Source organism: Telopea speciosissima, chromosome 3 (genome assembly GCF_018873765.1).
Source record: "Telopea speciosissima isolate NSW1024214 ecotype Mountain lineage chromosome 3, Tspe_v1, whole genome shotgun sequence".
Classification (NCBI taxonomy): Eukaryota; Viridiplantae; Streptophyta; class Magnoliopsida; order Proteales; family Proteaceae; genus Telopea; species Telopea speciosissima.
This window is the reverse complement of record NC_057918.1, coordinates 2,154,007-2,174,805: the sequence shown is the minus strand read 5'-3', so window position 1 is coordinate 2,174,805 and position 20,799 is coordinate 2,154,007. Positions and strand designations below refer to the sequence as shown.

Sequence of the window (20,799 nt, the reverse complement as noted above, 5' to 3'; positions counted from 1 at the left end):
GAAATCCGATGATCATAGAAGGAGGTTACCTGGTTATTTATAGGTGGTTGAGAGAGTCCAGCAGGCGGTGACGTGACTCAATAGGAAAGGGAATCCTCCCAACGTGAGTTTAGACGATTAGGAACCTTCCTAGGGCTAGGGACAAGCTTTCCAGCCCATCGCACCACGTCAGGCTAGATTGGTGCGCTGATTTAGGGCCGTTAGGGCCATTATGCGCTATTTTCGGGGCACGATTCCACCGTTTTTTCCAGATTTGGCGTTGGGACAAGGTCGGCCCCTCCCGGGATCGGGTCACTATCTACTCCAGGTCGATTGTTCCTCACCTCGTCCTCAGTGGTTGGCCCCTCTCAGGATCGGGTCGCTATCTACTCCAGGTTGATTGTTCCTCACCTCGTCCTCAGTGGTTGGCCCCTCTCAGGATCGGGTCGCTATCTACTCCAGGTCTATTGTTCCTTACCTCGTCCTTAGTGGTTGGCCCTTCTCAGGATCGGGTCGCTACCTACTCCAGGTCGGTTCACCTTGCCTCGTCCCCAGTAGGACGACTTGATCGTAGGTATGCATCGTGCTTGCTCTTATGGGGTTACACATGTCAGAAACCCATTGGGTGTTGGTTTTATGACGTATCAAACAAGGGTAAAAAAAACAAACAAGAAAAGCATATTTGGCCTGATTCTAGGCCATACCGACCCAATCCCAATACAAAGATTACGAACCATGCCCCGGACTTGGCTCTTGTGAAGTCGTGGCGGGAGCTGCACAAGTGCAACATGAAAACTACCACAAATACAGGGGGAGGTGGTCATTTCACATGTGGACTCCTCTTAAGGTGCGGGAAGTGTGAGAGCGCATATCCAACAGCTGGCCAGGATGCCACGATACGTATCGGGATGTGAGCTGATGTATTCATCGGGGCAGCACAGCCATTCGATGTGCACTGCACATTTTGCCGCTGCAGAGGAACCCAATCCAGTCCAGTTGGGCTCGCCCTAGCTCTTCATCCACTGACAGCTGTATTCCGCATCTACACATGACAAAGCAGGCAGAATGAGTATGTGTTCCTCGCCGCAGCCCGCAGGTAGGCTCTTATTACAAATTCACTGATTTACCTGAGCATCGGCCGGATTGGACAGTTTTACCCCTCAAAGTATCCATACCTTCAGTTTTTGTTTTTTTTTGTTAAAATCATTTTACCCTCTACAGTACCGATACAGTACCGATACCACCACTATGGTATCAGTCCGATTGGCGATAAAATATCAGATACAGCAGATACTGATGTCTTGAACCGTGAGTCAGACTTACGATTATATATTTGCACATTAATTAGAAGAGGAACATAAATATAGTTGCACTGTAATGCATCTTTATTCTTTGGATCGTTACAAGAGAGAGAGAGAGAGAGAGAGTAGAAAAGTGGTGATAATTAAACTACTACATAGAGTGCAAATGAATTGTAAAGTTGTTGTGAATCAAATTCGAGATTCGATTAGTTGGATTTCCGTGGGAGTTGTGATTTGATTAATCTTACAACTTGATCATCATCATCATCATCATCAAGTGTCTTGTTTTGATCATGAATTGACGACGACTCTTCATCATCATCATCGACCTGGATTGGGTGGACCTCTGAACTTCCCATTGTGTTTAGCTTAATTACCACGACATCTTTACCCATCTTATTCATCTCCTGCTGTTTCTGCTTCTGCATCTGCTCCTCCTCGTTAATGTTGTTGGAGTTGTTTTTGTACATCACGACGTACGTATAGCACCATCTGAATCACCCCCAGGATAGAACCCACTATGTTTGGAAGCTATATATATATATAGGTAGGGATCGAACCCGGCCATTTGTCCATCCATAATATCATTATTTATCATAGGCATATATGCAACAATGAATTAATGACGAACAACAACAAATTAATCTAATTAATTAAAAGGATTTTAATGATCGAATTGAAGAAGTAGTAGCTAGCTAAAGTAAAGTGATGGCCGGGGATCAGATCAGTACTTGCAGCAACATGCATGTCTTTGAGTAGAAGAGCATTGGCCGGAGAACCACATTATTGCGCTGAGAGTCAGAAAGAGTGATAAAGAGAAGGGCATGAACTGGACACTCTTTGTATGTATAACCATGCACTCTCTGCTCAATCATTCCATAACATTATAAATAAATTAATTCAGCTAGCTAGTTTGGTATATAACTCAAATAAATAGAAATAGAAAACTCGATGATGATCACCATATATAGCACTTAAGGGGGGGGCTAAGAAGACTCCTACAGAGAAAACAACACAAACCCATCCTAGAAATTGGACACGGTTGTCTGAGCCTTTAAATAAAAAGATGCTTAGTAGAAAGATCAAACTAGACACTCCAAAATTCAACAACACCACCAACTTGGCTGTCAGAATCTGCAATATTAATTACAAACCCAAAACTTGATTCATTAACAGATAATATCGATCGATCCATCACTATATATATATGCATGTTTAATTGTTAATTAATTAGTATAATTAATTTGTAAGAGGAATTGAAATTATATATATATATATATATGTAGCCTTAGTCTCTTGGGTGCATAAACCATGTAAATAATAGTGTAGATCAGGGTTTCAAAGATGCAGCCAATTGAGTTTACTAGGATGAGAAGGTAAGCATTGGACTTGAGGAGGAATGCATAATATAATATATCCACAGCATTAATTGGACTTAATAGTGAAATCACATAAGGCAACGATTTATACTCTTCTCTTGATTTCTTCTTGTAAATTCCATACAATGTTGGCCTGCCATCCAATTAACCCATGCATAATTAATAACACAAACAATATATAATATAATACACTCAGACAGAGAGAGAGAGAGTCACAAGGGTGCAAGAAACACCATGAAGGAGAAGATATTACCTAAAACGTCAATGAGAAAAGGATAAATATATTAGTAACGTACCCTTTTTGTAAATGAAGAAAGGGAAAGTAAATTAGATACACAAGAGAAGCAGTACTTGAAGAAGAAGAAGAAAAAGGTTTAATGGTTGACCTAGGAGTCCAAAGATAAAAGGCAAGGGATGTTGGATGTTCATGGCCGCTCTCTTTTTCTCTTTCCCTCTCAAATGGGTTGGTGTAGTAGTGAGTGAGTAAGTGAGTGGGAGATCGAACTCTAAGTGTGGTGAGGTGGTGATGATGTTGAGACAATATTGATGCAAGGAGGGTGGTGGCATTTATAAATAATGACGATCTGACGAAAAAGAGGCATCATTGAAGCATGGGGGATTTGATTGGTGGTCCCTGATGGATGATGATCGATGAGGAGGTGCCAATGCTGCCAGTGCCTGATTAATCTGCTCTTTTTCTTTCTTAAACCCAAACAGTACTGCCCAATGCTCTGCCCATGCCACCTGCTAAACCAAACCTTTACAAGTGCCGGCTCTTAAGAAAACTCTCAAACCCTACCCTTCAATAGTCATCACCATTGGGTTCGTGTCAGTCCTCTAACCTTGCCCAACTCAACTATTTTCTTAAACTGTTGAGAATTTAAGCTACTTTTCCCCCCTAACGTAACAAGTAAGGATCGATCTCAATATGCTTCCTTGCCTGTTCTCTCTCTCTCTGTTTTGCTGTTGAGATGTAGTTTGGTTTTAGTGGGATTGCATAGCCATCAATCCTCAAGGTACTGTGAGTGTGTGTGTGTTTGATATTCCGAGTGCAATCACTTTTTCCTTTCCGTCGCTAAAAATTTATTAGAGTAAATTATATGATCTTATCCTGTAATTATGCCTAATTCAAGGGATACCCCTGTTTTTGCAAAAACTCCACAGACTTCCCTTATCAACACAAACTTGATTACACTCGGCCCCTGCTCGTTAGTGAGCTGCTGTTAACTGATGACGTCATACAAGAAATAAATTTATAATGATTAAATTACCCTTACTTAAAAGTGACATTACCCTTTTACCCTCTCAAATGACTTGCCCCAAATAGTAATGTTCCATTTCCTAGTCTGGTCTCTTCTTCAACCTCTGTAACTGGATCGACCTGGGAGCGATAGTGGACAGCGTCTTTGCAGATTTGGCTGGAAGAAATGCAACTCCAACTGAAGAAATGCAGCCATGTTGCAGTGAACTCCTTTCACCGTCCAGCTCCCATCTCCAGCTTCATCTGAGACCACCCATCTCTCTCCTTCCCTGCAACCCTGCCCCAGCCCCTTTCCAAATTAGAAAAAACAGGGGAAATAGCTAGAACCCTAGAATCTAACTCCAAATTAGATGGGTAATAGTCTTCGATTTCAGATTCCACTAATTGGTTCCACACTTCGAATCCAGCATATTTGGAGAAAGCTTTCGGAGGCTGCAACAAAGAACTGCAACAAAGAACACACCAGCTTCTCTCTTTTTCCGGTTTTTTTCCACCTCTACAAATCCACAACAGAGCTCTAAACCCCTAAATACCAAACTGAAGATCTCTAATTGGAGTTCCTTATATAGACTTCTTGTGACCTAATCAAACTCTACTTCCAAATTTAATTGGATCAAACAAAGAACCAAACAGCTTCTACCAAATCTCCTAGAAAAGAAGAAAGGAAAGAGGAAGAGAAAGGTCAGGAGAGAAGAAGACAAGAGAAGCAAAAAAAAAAAGTCACCCTCCTCTGCTAACCATTATCCCTCGGCAATAAACTCTCCCCTTCCCGAAACCCACTTGATCACCACATGGTGGTGCATCGATCATGGGAAAAAAATAGCTGTAAACCTTAAAAGGTGGTGCGAGGTAGCGATGGATAGGCAATAAGTGTTTGTTTTCTTTATCCTTTCTCTGTAGAGCATCACTTTGATTTTGATATCCCCAGAAACCCTTTTGTTAATCATCAGTTCAGCACTAGAGCTATAGATCTCACAAGATTGAAATTCCATTTCCACCTCCATTCATCTTTTTGGGGTTGGGTGACTTGGATCATGGTCTCACGTTCTCCTACCCAAGCAAAAAACCGAGGCCAGAGCCAGACCGAACCTGAAGAATAGGGCTTCGGAGTGAGGGGCGGAGGCCTTTCTTAGCAGCCAAAACTTCACATGAAACAAAGATGCACCAGCTATACCACCCAGGCGTACTCGCCGCTGCTATGTGGAAGAAGGGTTTTAGGTATTTTAGGTGCAAGTCGAAGTCTCTTTGCAGGCCGAAGTAGTTGTAGTTGCAGGTCGAGCGCCTAAAAGTGGGGAGCTCCTCTGCTTCGTTTACATCATGGTTTTAGGTGTTCAAGGTTTTTAGGTTTAAGGGTAGTAGGGTCATTTCATGATTTTAACTGGTTTTGGTGTAAGGGTAGTAGGGTCATTTCATTGTTCAACCTAACAGAGTCTAACGTTCTGGGGACGACTGTAGTTTTTAAACTAACAAGAATGTCTCTTGAATTAAGCATAGTTGCAGGGGAGGTCTGTATAATTTACTCAATTTATTAAATAACGAAGAGAAAAAGCAGGGAGTGAAAATGAAAACCTTAAAAAATAAACAATAATCACACAATCCAAATATTTATTTATGTGGTTCCATAAGATTGCTTATGTGTCTATGGGAGAAAAGAAATGCTTCACTAACAATTTTTTTTAATTGATAAATTTTTCACTAACAATGGAGAATTAAGGTTGCACCCACTTGTCCTCACTTCTTAGATACAAAAATAAATCTCAAGGAGAATGTTCTCTATGCCGTGGGCGCAGGCTAGGGGTGTCAATACCCAATCCGAACCAATGAAACCGGCCCGAACCACACCGGACCGAACTCTTAATGGTTCGATTCCGTTTGTGGATCCAGAAAGACAAACGGTTTGGTTTGGTTTGGTTTGGGCTAGCCCGACGGTGCACCGGTAGTCCGAACCGTTAGGTCCGAACCCAAATCGAACCGATCTAACCCGATAAATGAGTAAATCAGTAAATGCCTAATGCCCCATTGCCCCCTAAATGTGTTGTGATAGTTTCTCACTTTATCTCATATCCTTTGTTAGTGATTACCCAACCAATTGTATCCATAGGCCATAGGACATAGGATACAAAGATGCATTGTATTTGAAATATTTTATGTACTTAAAAGAGAAAGAGAAGAAAAATTAGCACTAACCGGACCTTACTAGTTATATAAAACCGGTACCAAACCGAATCCAAACCGATATCAACCCGTTATCATAAACCGAAACCGACACAAAACCAAACCGCACCAAAACCGAAACCGCATCGAAACCGAACATTTCTTAATGGTTTGGTTTTGATTTCTATAAAAGTCACATCGAAACCGAAAAGTCCGAACCGAAACCGACCCGAACCGGCCCATTGACACCCCTAGTGCAGGCTGTGCCCAGACACATGGGGGTGGGCTCAATGACCACCCTGCCCCCCTAAGTGGCAGCCCCATGTGTCTGGGCACAGCCTGTGCTACAGCACAGAAAACATCAGCCCTAAATCTCACACTACAAATTTATTACGAAACATATATGATTTTTAGTGATCCTTCAGAATCAGCCCACAAATCCAGAAATAAAAACAAAAAACAAATATTACATTATAAATTTATACTGAAGCGGATATATGGGCTTTTAACGATCTTGGAATCAGCCCACAAATTTAGAAAAAATCATATGCTATAAATTTATAGCGAACATATATGGGCTTTTAATAATTCTTAAGAATCAACCCACAAACCCGCAATCAAACTATTGCGCTAACGCGCAACGCTAGCAGCAATCAAACTACTGCACGTGCTAACGCGCCCCATGCAACCAAGCAACGGCTGAGCTAGCTGATCATAGAGCACCGTTGCCTTGACTCTGTTAGGGGCGAAGTAGTTTGATTGCTGGATGCGCTACCCCGCTTTACTTACTCTAAAGGGCGTGCTAGCCGTTGCTTGGTTCTGGCGCGCTAGCGCTCAGGACTTTCTTCTTCGCTGAGGGAGTGGATTCTTTGCATGATGATACCCTCTATGTTGTGACGCATTTCCCTCTCCTTGAAGATCTTTTCTTGCTTCAGAGGACCTCTCAGGTAGGGTTGTAAACGGATTGGATTAAGCTCGGATGGTGCTATATCTGCATCCGCATCCGATTAGCTATCGAACGGATTCGGATAGTGCTAAACGGATAGGGACACAGATATGGATAGGATATTTTATCCGTTTACATATAAATATAGCTTTTTAGATAGCTATAACCTATCTGTATCCGTATCCGTTTAGCTTTCGAATAGATTCGGATAGTGCTAAACAGATACAGAATCGGCTTTCAGCTATTCATTTACACCCCTACTCTCAAGCCTGGGCCTCGAATTGGGACCATGTTGAATTCCCATTTACTCTCTCTTTTTCTTGGGTAGTTTAGCCTTTTAGCTAGGCATGTAATAAGAAGAGAGGCGTTAGACTCCAATATTGGATCGGATCGATATCGGTCAAGGTGATCCCGAGATTTGACCAATACAACATGGTTTGATTGGATCGTTGATTGGATTGCCCATCTCGGTTGGATCGGTCGATCCATTCAGATCCTTGATTGATCTAACTGAATATATATATTTTTTTAGTTTTTTATATTATCTTGGCTGATACCGACCTATATTGATCGACACCAATCAATTATTCTATCCGATCCCAAGGTTACAACACCCACCAACTTTGATAGATACATGACCTGATCCATAAAAAAATAATTTTAAGATGTTTTTTGACCGATCCTGACCAATTTAGACCAATTCGAACCCTATCCAGAAAGGTTTAAGCCATGACCTATCCCGAGTCCGATCCCTGGATGTTGAACGTTGAGATTGATAGATAGATGGATTTGAATTATTATCCATAACGTAGAGTCTGGTGGGTGAGTGGTTTTTTGGTTGCGTGGAGATGTAGAAAGGTAGGTAGCTAGATTAATTTAAAAAATAAAGACAAAAAAGAATGCAACAAAGACACGTTCAAGTCTATAATCAGATCTATAACATATGCCGTAAGGCTAGGGTTGTTCTTTCATTGGATGGATGGAGAAAGAAAATTAAAAGCATCCAAAGAACCCAAAAAAGCCACTTAATTGAGTGATATATATATATATATATATATATATATATATATATATTGCTTTCCAAAGAACCAAAAAAAGCCACTTAATTGAGTGGCATATATATATATAGTGTGTTCTAGCTAGCAGAGTGCATCATGACCAACTGCACATCACCTGATGAGAGATTGCTTTTGAAGGTTGTGCGTTTTAATTACTTAATTATAGATATATCCTGCTCATGATTAATTCATTAAAATTTTCAAAATTGGATCATAATTAATATACTTAATTTTTAATACCCTTTGTGTTTTTTTTTTTGATGAGCAAAAGAAGGACAAAGACCTATATTACATAAGCATTAGTCATAGAGCAGCTATTTCTAGCCAAGTTCCTAGCTATAGTTAGGCAAAGCTTATCACGGAACCTAATAAACTTTACATTTTTAGTCATATTAGAGATAAGAAAGAAATCCGTGAAATAAACCAATAGCCACATGCATTTGGTAGGAGATGGAAGAGTCTCTGTAATTAGCTTGTGATCAACCCAGACTTCTTTAATCTTCAACCCAATGCTGGCAGTACGATCACAACCCTTATGGATCGTAAAAAGAATAGCAGCTAACTGCTCTGTACTTTGGATAGTTCCTACATCAAAAAACTTTAACTTCCCATCTAGCAAAAAGAAATATGACCACTCAGCTGTAGTTAGTCCAGATCTAGAGAACCCTGCACGTATTAAAATAGGAAAATTAAAGTGGGGCAATTTAAAAGATGAAAAGGCAGAAAAATCATAAAAGCTGTCCATTACAAGATCCACTTATTAATATTGTTCATAACCCATAGAGGATCAGGGCTCTTGGAAGCCGCCACAGCCCTATTCCTCACAGCCCAAATAAAATAGCAAGTAATAAAGAACATACTAAAAAACCAACGGGCCAAAGGTCTGTTTGATTTGAATTGGAGGAAAAAGAATAGACAAGAAGACTTGAAATCATCAAATGCCATGGAGTCGAGCCTTAGTCCCAAAGGGCCGCCCACCCAGATGTGTTTGACCCAATCACAAGAAAGGGAAATGTGTGCCATGCAGATTCGACACCAGATCCACAAAGAGCGCATTTGGAATCAAGCTGGATCCACTTCGAGAGAATAGCCTTAGTAGGAAGTCCTGCATTTAGTAAACCCCACATGAAGAATTTAAATTTGGGATGAATTTGAATATTCCAAAAGAACTTCCATCAAGTACATTTAAGATTAGAAACATAAGTACAATGAGAATCAATTGAAAAAGCAGCTATTTTGGTGGTAAGCATACCATTATTAGTTTTGACACACCACCACCTATCATCAAAATCAGTAATACTGCCAGTCTGTATAAGGGAAGAAATCGATGAGGAACTACCGAATTAAGAAGTTCAGCATTCCAACAATTACCCTATTTGCCTGCCCATTTAGCCACTTCTTTATTTTTTATTTATCTTTAATTTTTCGTTTCTATATAAAACGTATCTGGGATGGAAAGGTCATTACCTGTTGTCGGGAGAACCGCTTACTTAATCCAGTAGATGGAAAGGTCTTGAGAAAAAAAAAAGGAAAAGTAGGTGAAGAAATAAAGGCCAGAAGGGGGAAACTACAGTGTAAAGACCATGGCAAGGCTTCAGTGCACACTAAAACCATCCTGCCAATTCAATCCACCTACACTATCTCCACTGAATTGAACTCACCGGCCACTAACCTTTCTTTTTTCATAACAAACTTTATTATCTAAACCCATGGGGAAAGAAGACCCCATAGGCATCAAAGTACAAAAGGGGGCAAAGAAAAGGTTGGGGGGGGGGGGGATTGAGTTCCAGAAGCCATCACCCTTGCTCAAAGAACCAGCTTTAGCTAGGGCATCGGCACAGAAATTCCCCTCTCTTAAAGTGGGAGAAAAGCACAAAGTCCAAAGAAGCACATAGAGCAAAGTAGTCCTCAATAATAAACCACAGGCGCCAAGGAGTCGTAGATGCTGCCTGTTGAAGGATAGACACCACTAGCAGATTATCGGATTCTACACAAATATGCCGGAGACCTCTATTCCTGGCAAAGAAGAGCGCGTCACGAAATGCAAGAGCTTCGCGACACAAGCGAAGGTAACTCCAATTCCCTTAGCAAACCCGAAATGAAATCTACCATCACTATCGCGTCCAACACCACCAATACCAGACCATCCCGAGTTACCTCGAGTAGCACCGTCGACATTAAGTTTAACAATACCTGTAGCTGGTGGAGTCCACCTAGCCGATCTCTCCCTTCTAGCTGTATGGGTTGGCTCAACCTTGAAATCCTGAACCTAACGAGTTACCTTGAGAACAATTGCTTCTGGAGTCGAGGTTGACCGATTGAAAGTGGGATTTTAATCCTCTCCATTTCCAGATCCATTATTTCTTATTATTTCCACCCTTAGAGTGCGACACGTGGCGGCCTTCAATCTAACGACTATAAATCATTCTCTCTATTTTAACTAACACTTAACTCTGGTTACACCAACCAAAAGCCTAACCCGGGTCAGTGTAACCCAACCAACCCTAAACCCATGGTTAAGTCAAAATTCAAAATTGAAAACCCTAATACTCTTCTTTTACCCCGCTCTTTCTCTTTCCTGCCTCATTCACACGAATAGACAACCTCACCATCGCCCCCAACCTCGCCGGAGACGACAACGAGGACCAGAGAAGTTGCTTGACTCGAGAAGGAGAACCTGAGATCTCTCACAGGAAGCAACCTCTGGCTCAAGAGGACCTCTGTGCCGCTACCTCTCTTCCCTGTCTCAGACGCGAAGGCCTTTAGATCGAGTGCAGGAGAAGGCTGTTAGATCCGAACACCTCTGCAACCTACGGTGTCGGAGCAACTAGAGCCGGTGTAGAAGGGTTTTCAAGATCCACTCTCCTGCATCTCCGGGATGGAAGAGATGAGGGCGAAGCAGGTGACAACGGTGTTGAGGCCCGCATACACGATGCTTTTCACACATTCTCCTCTCCATGGCTCTTTTGGTTTTGGTTGTTGCTCTGTTTCAGTACTTCACACATTCGTTTTTCTACTTCATCTTGTGATATGAGCAGGTGGGTAGAAGTGTTGCCATCCATTAGAGTTTCGTAAGCCAGCAAGTGAGACAAGAGAACAGAAAAGAGAGAGAGAAAGCGAAACAGGGGAAGTGAGACAAGAGAACAGAAAAGAGAGATAGAAACAGGTTCTGTTTCTATATTTTATTCATTGAACAGAACACTACAAATTACAAATTACCTCTACACATAAAGTCTCTCTCTCTCACTCTCTCACTCTCTCTCTCTCACACACACACACACACACACACAAGACACACAGACACACACACACACATAGACACACACACACACACACACACACACACATATACATACATAGATTCTTGTCCACCATAGTTTACTAGCAAGCTCCGCTCTGTTTACACCATCAAAAAATTTATATACTCGATAAGATTAATTGAGAATTTCCCCCCCTCTTTCTTACATTGTTTGTAGCAGGCAATTTAAAGTGTGACATTCCTTATATTTATGTTGTCTAAGGTCTTTGGTTATCATTGGAGCAAAGAAATATTGGTGTGTGCGTAGAGGAGTTCAATTTCTTGTTGATTCAGGAAACTGAGTTTTCAGGTTACTGGGCTGAAACTAGCTAGGTTTAGGCTAGGATTTGATACGAAAATTAAAAATTAACAGCTATGGGTATTAGGGTTTGAGAACAAAGGAATTAGACTATGAGAGCAGTCTCTTTGTTGAGACTTTTTTTTATGAAGGAAATGACAACAATAAACCATGAAGGAAAGGGATAAGAAAAAGAAGCAAAAATGATCTCAAACCATACTTTGTATAGTTATCTAATGCACCATTAGTCTGCTAGGTAGCACTGAATCATCACAATCCATTAGGAAGTGCTGAGATAGTTTTTTTTAAGGGAAAAGAATACATGGCTTAAACAGAGGATGGGATCTAGGTCCCTTCCTCTTTTAGTTGGACTTCTATTTGATCTTGCAGTTGAAAAGTCAAAACAAGACATCTTTATGTAGCGAAACATGTTTAACCTACTTAAACTCAACCTGCATAACTTAAAACTGGCAAGAAGCAACTAAAATTACCGAATTACTAGCGTGGCTTGCATTAAATAAAAAATGCATTAAATACGTGGGATTCAAAGCAAATGTTGGAACTCCCAATAAGCTATTCTATACTATGATCTGCTCTTCTCTTCCATCTGATGGTATGTATTGCAGTAGCACTCGACTAGTTGGATCAGCATAATCGGGTTTACACGTAGACCAATCTTATATATTCTAGCTATAAATGCTAAATCATAAGATTGTTTGATAAAACATACTTTAGAGAAGAACTTGGTTATTACCAGGGGAAAAAAAAAAAAAAGAACTTACTTAGAGTTTTAATATTCTATAAGATTGAACATATCTCCTATTGTCCCTCTTCATGATCATTCATCAATCAATCCACCATATTTTGACTATCAACCCAAATAGTTATGGTTGTGAGGCCTAGATCTTTAGCTCTTTGCAATCAAATTGATGGCTCTTTCCTTGGACTCTTGCACGCTTCACAAATGCCCATTCGTGCATTTGCACGTGCATTTTTACTAGTTAATTGATAAGTCAGTCCAAGTCGTTAGTTGTTTCCGTTAGTCACAAACGGGATGTGTTTTATAGAAACTTTTGGACCAAAATACCTTTGATAGGGTAAAATTACATTAGTTATCTCTTTTTCTTGCTACCCTACACCTGCGATCATCCACAACCGGCGACCAAAGAACCTTTGCTCCATATAGTCTGTTCTAGTAGAGTGCATCATGACCAACTACACATCACCCGATGAGAGATTGCTTTTGAAGCTTGTGCGTTTTAATTACTTAATTATACATATACCCTGATCATGATTTATCCATTAAAATTTTCAAAGTTGGATCATAATTAATATACTTAATTTTTAATACCCTTTGTGTGTTAGGGGACAAAATAAGCTAGGAACATACAAATGGGATTAGAGAATCCACCCTACCTGTCTACCCATTTAGCCACTAAATTATTTTTTATTTAGCTTTAATTTTCCTTTCTATATAAAACTTCTCTGGGATTTTTCTCAAAATACTGACTTAGGCATTTTAGGCACACAAATCGAGATAAGACCATCAGGTACAACCCCATGTATCTTTTGGCACATAAATTGAGATAAAATACTAAAATATCGACTTAGGTATTTTTAGGCACATAAATCGAGGCAAAATCCTAAAAAATCGACTCAGTCATTTTTAGGCATGCAAATCGAGACAAAGTCATCAGGTAGCACCCTGGGTATCTTTTGGCATGCAAGTCGAGGTGAAACCCTAAAATATCGACATATATTTTTACATGCATAAATCGAGGTAAAACCCTAAAATACCGACAGACATTTTTAGGCACGTACATCGAGACAAGGCCATCAGGTACCACCTCGAGTATCTTTTAGCATGAAAATTGAGACAAAACCCTAAAATATCGACTCAGGCTTTTTAGGCACGTAAATTGAGACAAGGCCATCAATTACCACCTCGGGTATCTTTTGGCACTCAAATCGAGGCCAAACCCTAAAATGTCGACTAAGATATTTTTAGGCACGCAAATTAAGACAAGGTCATCTGGTATCACCCTAAGTATCTTTTGGCACATAAATCGAGGCAAGACCATCATGTACCACCCTAGGTATCTTTTGGCATGCAAATCAAGGCAAAACCCTAAAATACCAAATTAGGCATTTTTAGGCATGTAAATCGAGACATGACCATCAGATACCACCCCAAGTATCTTTTGGCATGCAAAATACCGATTTAGGCACATAAATCGAGGCAAAACCCTAAAATACCGACTCAAGCATTTCCTTCTCTACTAGTGGTTCTCTCTCTTATCAGGTGTGCAAGAAATTATGTGCCCTGCAATCAACTCTTAAGAGATGGAACAACTATCAAGTTGGGAATATCTTCCAAAATATGGAAAGAGCAAAAGCTTATATGGATTTCCTCTACAACATCTGGCTCGCACAAAGAAATGATCAGTGGTTTCTGAAGGAGAAACATCAAATTGCTATTATTAGGAAGCTTGCTCACCAAGAAGAAATTCTTTGGCAGCAGAAATCCAGAAGCAATTGGGTTAAGAATGGCGATCGCAATTCCAAATTCTTCCATCTCACCACCATAGAGAGAAGAGCCAAGAATATTGTAAGATTTATCAATATAGGAGGAGTGACTGTCACAGATAATCAGAAAATTGGTTTGGCCTTCCTTGACTTCTATGCAGATCTTTTTACTACCTCCAATCCTGTAATTGATGACACTTACTTTGAGCCGATTAGAGGAAGAGTCTCTCAGGAAGATAATCTTAGACTCTTGAGACCAGTCACATAAGAAGAAATTATACTGTTCAGAAAATGCCATCCAACAAGGCACATCGTCTAGATGGCTTTTCTAGCATGTTTTTTCAGAATTCCTGGTCCATCATCGGAAAGGAGATCTCTAATTCCATATTGAAGTTCTTCACCTCGGGGACTTTCACCTTATCTCTCAACCACACGTACATAGCGCTCATTCCAAAAGTGGAACACCCTTCCTCAGTTTCAGAATTCAGGCCTATCAGCTTGTGCAAATTCATCTACAAAGTAATCTCTCGTATAATTGTTAAGCGGTTGCGCCCCATTCTCAACAAGAACATTTCTTTCAGCCAGAATGGATTTATCAAAGGAAGACACATCTAGGATAATGTTTTCATATGTCATGAACTCCTTCACAAAATTAAAAAAATCAGGAGAGGCAATAAGGGTTATTTTTCGCTCAAGATAGACATGAATAAAGTCTATAACAGAGTGGAGTGGAACTTCTTGAGAAGCACTCTTGCCAACCTCGGATTCGATCTGACTTGGATTCAGAGGGTTATGTTCTATGTTGAAAATACACAATTGGGTATTCTTCTTAATGGTTCCCTTCTCCTTTTTTTGAAACCTACCAGAGGCCTCAGGCAAGGAGATCCACTCTCCTTTTATTTATTTGTGCTTTGTGCGGAGGTCTTATTAACAAAATTGGTTATTGCTCTTCAGGAAAACAAAATTAAGGGTCTACAAATCAAAAGGGTGGGGGGGGGGGAGAAAGGTTGTCTCACATAGCTTTCGCAGATGATCTCATTTTTTTTAGAGAAGCGTCAGTGATAAATGCTAGAGCTCTCAATGAGGTCCTAGATTCTTACTGCAAAGCTTCAGGCCAGGTGATCAACCAGTACAAATCCACAACCCAGTTCACATCCCTAATGTTAATTTGGCTACGAAGAGACAACTCAGGGAATTTTTTCAGATAATCCCCACATCATCTCTTGATAAGTATCTAGGGATTCCTTTCATCAGTGGTAAGATTTCTAAACATCAATGTGCAAACCTTCTATCCAGAGTGTCTAAGAAGCTGCAGCATTGGAAGTCTCAATATCTTAGGCCGGCTGGAAAGACAGTCCTGATTCAATCTACTATATCAGCAATACCTCTTTATGCTATGTCTTGCTTTAAGCTCCCAGCATTAGTTCAAAAATTTCTGGATTCAGTCAGTCGAAACTTTTTCTGGTCCAATGGCAATAGCTCATCGGTGCCAACTATTTCTTGGAGCTCTATCTGTCTGCCCAAAAGAAAAGGAGGATTAAACATCAAACTTTCTGCTCCTATGAATATGGCTCTTCTAGCTAAAAAAGGGTGGGAACTCTTGTCTACTCCATCCTCGTTGTGGGCGAGACTCATGAAGGAAAAGTACTTCCCTACATTGACCTTTCTTCAAGCCAACTGTCCCATATAATCAGGGTCAATCAAGGGCCCAATTTCTCGGCCCAACCAGCTGCAATTACACGGACTTATATTCTAGCCCAGATTCTTCCAAATGTAAAATAGTGGACGGGCCCATGACATTCAAGTCAGAGTCCAGGTATGGATAAAGCTTATAATATAGCTCAATAAGATCTGGAAATGTTTCTCAGCTTTGGCGTTGACCTTGCAGCATCATAACAGCAAGTGGAAGCACCTTAGGCCCTATTTCTAGTTCGGAGAGATGGTATATTGCTGGCTAAGATTCTCAAGGGTTGATTCGAAGAGGGCTCTCTATTGAATCTGATGCGCTAAGTTTGACTCAAATTAAGGTTCTGAAAGGTGATTTCCTTCGTTGGTTTTTGGAAGTAATCCAAGCCAATATATATTGTAATTTGAGGAGGACAATTTGCAGGCAAAAGCGCTTTGGGTGATTTCCAGTCTCAATCGTCAGCTAAATTCTCACAAACTTTTAGAGAATTGAAAAAAAAATACAGAGAAGATTCTGGGGGTGGCTAAAGCATAAAGCTATGACTAAAGCGCCAAAGGCTAAAGCCTTGATCTTTATCTTTTCCAAAGTTCCCTTTTGGTTTACTTTTCTGAAGAGAGCGTTTAATGATCCAATCTCTGGGCGTAGGGTTTCCCAAGATAGAACCTTTCTCTGTTTCTTGTTCTGTGGAGTCAAGTATTCAAAGGGCTTGAGAGAGTTTCAGCCAGATTTATAGCCTTCCTATTTGGAACTGGCTTCACTTGATTGATATTTTGATAAAATTAAAGACTATACATTACGATTGGGCAACCAACCAACCATCAATCCATTAAACTGAAAGAAGAGTCAGTATTAACCAACACTGAATGACCTGAAAACTAGCTTAATTATTTTTCCCATTAATTATTGTGAAGAATTTTCTACTGCCAATCTCACTTCAATGAAGGATTTGTTTTGTTGCGGCACATGCAATGATCGATCATCAATGAGAATGGAACCTTTCAATCTTGTTTAATTAGTATTTTAGCTGATAAATTTTATAGCTATATATGTTCTAGCTTACCTGCTAGCCCATGTTCAAGTCAATATCTAAATATATATAAAGAAATCCAGGAAAATCACTCCTACTTGATTTGATTGAGCTACTAAAGAGGAGATACATATAGCTCATGGCTTAAGACCTCATGTACGTGTTGGAGATTAGAAAATGACATGGAAGAAGAATGTCAATGATTAGTTGCTCACCTAACCCTGAAGAAAGTAACAGGCCAGAGGTTGGAAACCTCCCAGGTGGGAAAGAAAGAAATAGCCTTCTCACATCTTTGTTTAATATGGAAATGGAAAATGAGAGAAAGAGAAAGAGAGATTTCTAACCGTGGTCATCTTCTAGCTAGTTCTTATGGCCGGAGTTTAAGGCCCGGCTTAGATGCTATTTCACTGGAAAGAAGTCATCCCAATAAAAGTTGGATCTTTTCTTCTCTTTCCCTTGAGATCATTGGCTAGGATCCTAGGACTAGGAGGATACCTTGCCCAAACCTAACAATTGGTGCTCATTAGGGTATTGGGCTCAAGTGCTAAAAATAATTAGAGTTAAAGGTGGCCTACCCTTAGGTTGTAATTTTTTAATTGTTTTTTGGGGTGGGGGGCGGGGGTTTGGTTTAGGGGGGTTAGAACACATCCTTTTGCAGTCTCTTTCCTTCGTGTCACTCTCTCTGTTTCCTGACTATGTGGATTCCTCCGCCTACCAATAGTGAGAAACTCCCTCATGTGCATCCATTGCCTTGACATCTTCTTTTGACTATGTGGGTTCGTAAGCGAGCACCATCAATTCCTCCAATTCCTCAGGGGGAGTAGACTCCATTTTGGGCGGTGTTTTTTGACATGAGATAGGGTGGTCATTTTCGCCTCCATGTACGAAAGTGGAGGGGGCAGCAAATTGGGGGGGGACAACGATTCGTGGATTCTTTTTGTATATGAATAGTGAGACACGCCATTAATTTTGTGCATCCATTGGTTTGACTTCACCGATTGTGCATTGCTCTCCTCTCTCTTTCGTTGAACATGCACTGGCTTGAAGTTAGTACAATAGAGCCTAGCCTCCAGGAGTGTGCACCCCTTCATCTTTCCTTTATTACTAAGGAATGTTTTTGGGAAGAGTCCAGACTCTTAGATTAGATGAGAAACAAGAGGTCTCCAACTAAAAACCTCCTAGAAGCTAGACTTTACTGCACTATCCTCAGGCCACGACTGTAGCAAACATTGAGTACTGTAGTTTGTTTGTTATAAATTGTAACACAAACCACAACAATGGAAAATAGATCGATGATGGCTCACCGCTCATATATGGCTCAAGCAAGTAGAACTGGTTGGGAATTGACTCGAATCGGCTTGAAACCTAGAAACCCTTCTTAGATCGGCCAATTCGAATAGGCAAGAATTAAGATCGGGCTCAGCAACAATTCGATCGATTGGATTCTAATATTTTTAAATCCTAGTCCAGATGGAACAGACATGCAACACGTCCACCCCGCTCCAACGTGCATTTCCCTTGAATCTAAACACCAAAAATGATTTTTCTTGTAAAATATATTTTATCTTATAGAAAAATATTTGCATTTCTCTTATAACCAAACAAAGTATAATTGTCGATAGTTACATGGAAAATTTGAATTCAAATTCACAATTTTTGTCATTGGGTGTTATTTCTCTTACAAAATCTTACAAAATAACCAAATTACAATGGTGCCAACACCATAAAACAAAGGAACCAACAACCTCACCCATGGATCATAAATTTGAAATAGACATCAATATGGGGACTTAATTAGTTTTTTTTTTTTTTTGTGTGTGGTAGAAAGGACCTAATTAGTTTGGTATGAGCTTTTATTAAGTTGTGGAGGTGTCATGGTCTAATTCACCTTTCTTTGTCTATTTTAGATTAATGAGGATATTGATGTGGTGTTGAATGGATTAATTTCATTCCTCCCTTGTTAAGATTGGTCGATTCCCTCAAGGTCTTCTCCAAATAAATATAATTTAGTAGAGTATAATAAAACCGCAAACATAAGCTTGGTTGGTTCCAGCTTGCAATTCCACAGGCCACAGCCATCCACATGCAACCCCCACATCGTCATCTTCATAAGGAATCTAGCTCCTTTTCTGTTAATCTATCTGTTTTTCTTTCAATTATTCTACTAACCCTACCTTATTCTTTACTTACTCTAGGCTGAGTCATTTTTGCATCGTTGACTCGGTGTCGTAGTAAACCCGGCCAGAAGTTGTATTATTGTATTGTACTGTAGACATTACAATATTGCTCATCAAGATTCATGAAAGAAAGAAAATAAAGGTGACAGAAAAGGGTGTGGCCGGGGTTTTGATAGATTGGGTCTAATCAATCTTCACCAATCTAAAGCTGTTCATTATTATTGCATTAATTATCTCATTGGATTTCATAGAGTAAGCATGGACACATTTATATTCGATCATCTTTAAACAGATTAATTGAATTACAAACGGATTGCAAACATGCCACAAATTAAACAAGTTGATTAAGCTATAAACGGACTAATCAGACTATATATGTATAAACTGTAAACGGTTGATCCCAATTGGTTACTAGTGTCGATCAAGCACCAACGTGCTACGCACCATGGATGCCCAAATAATAATTGATCGATCTATATATGGGTGATCATTTTCGTTCAAGAGTATTCAATTCCCACTTAGTTGATCCCTACGTACTGATGTAGACATGCATGGTTTCAAACATTGGAATTGGATTAGATCAAATCGGCCAATTTATATCGGAGTCGGCCCTGAATGGTACCTGATTTTGAACATTCTGAAACAGCCAAATCTTGGGTTTTTAGAATTGCGAGCTTACAGATTTAAGAAACCGATTCTAGAGTTTTTTTGAGATCAATTTTGACTGATTCCATTAGCAAAGACCGATTCAAATTCAGACCCCCGATTCCAAGTTTAATCCTTGGATGTAGGCTTGACTTTCTCATTTTCTGTAGTATCTGAAGAATAAAAGAGTGAAAAGGCGTCAAAAAGAGAGGCTTAAACTGTCTTGGCTAATGCTGTATGTGGGTAACACAAGGATTTTCCGCAAGGATGAGAGGGGGGATATTGAACACGGTTCAGCTCCTTGACCCTAGCTTCCATCATCAACTTGGATAAAACATATATATACCCAATTTAATTCTATCTTGGCTTCTATTGTTCAATCCAACAGATACCGCAAACTGATGGTAGCTGCAGGTGCCTCTGCCTTACTTGCAGAAGCTTACTGAGATGGAGATCGATGGTGCTAAGAAGCTTCTTGAAAGCATAAGTAGAGGAAAGCTCTGGGGTGTCTTTGCCAGAACTCGTAGCAGAGGAAAACATCCATTATCAAGATACGTACACACACTGATCCTTTGATTGATCTGTCTGTACCATATATTTTTCATGTGTCAACTGTAAACTGTATCATTTTTCTTTTCTACTTTCGAATTCATACTTTGAGGTACCCTGAAAAGAGTAGAGACACACAGTAATCATCATCCTTAATTCCTAATTGCTGTTGTATACTTTTTTCTTCTGTGTAAAGCTTAAATCTTGTGGTTTGTTGACATTACTTAGATTGAGAGCTTTTTTTTTTTTTTTTTTTTTTGTCTTGTAATACTAATTCACTGATCTCTCGTTTGATTCAGGAAGAATCAATTGGCGCATTGTATTCAAGCTGTTCATGTGATGTTGGATAATTTTAATTCCAATGATGGACTTGTACTCCTTTAATCATTTGATAACAAAAGGGTATTTCACCATTAGAGTAACATTTTTTTTTAGTTTTGTTATGAAGTTTGATGCAAGAGTGTCACATGACGACTCACGTCCTCATCCAACGTTTCAAAAATCGGAATCCAAT

General features: G+C 39.9%; 1 pseudogene; it reads right to left on the bottom strand.

Moving 5' to 3' along the window:
- Positions 1-1,721: 1,721 nt before the first annotated feature.
- LOC122653898 lies at positions 1,722-3,115 on the bottom strand (annotated as a pseudogene).
- Between the last annotated feature and the right edge of the window lie 17,684 nt (positions 3,116-20,799).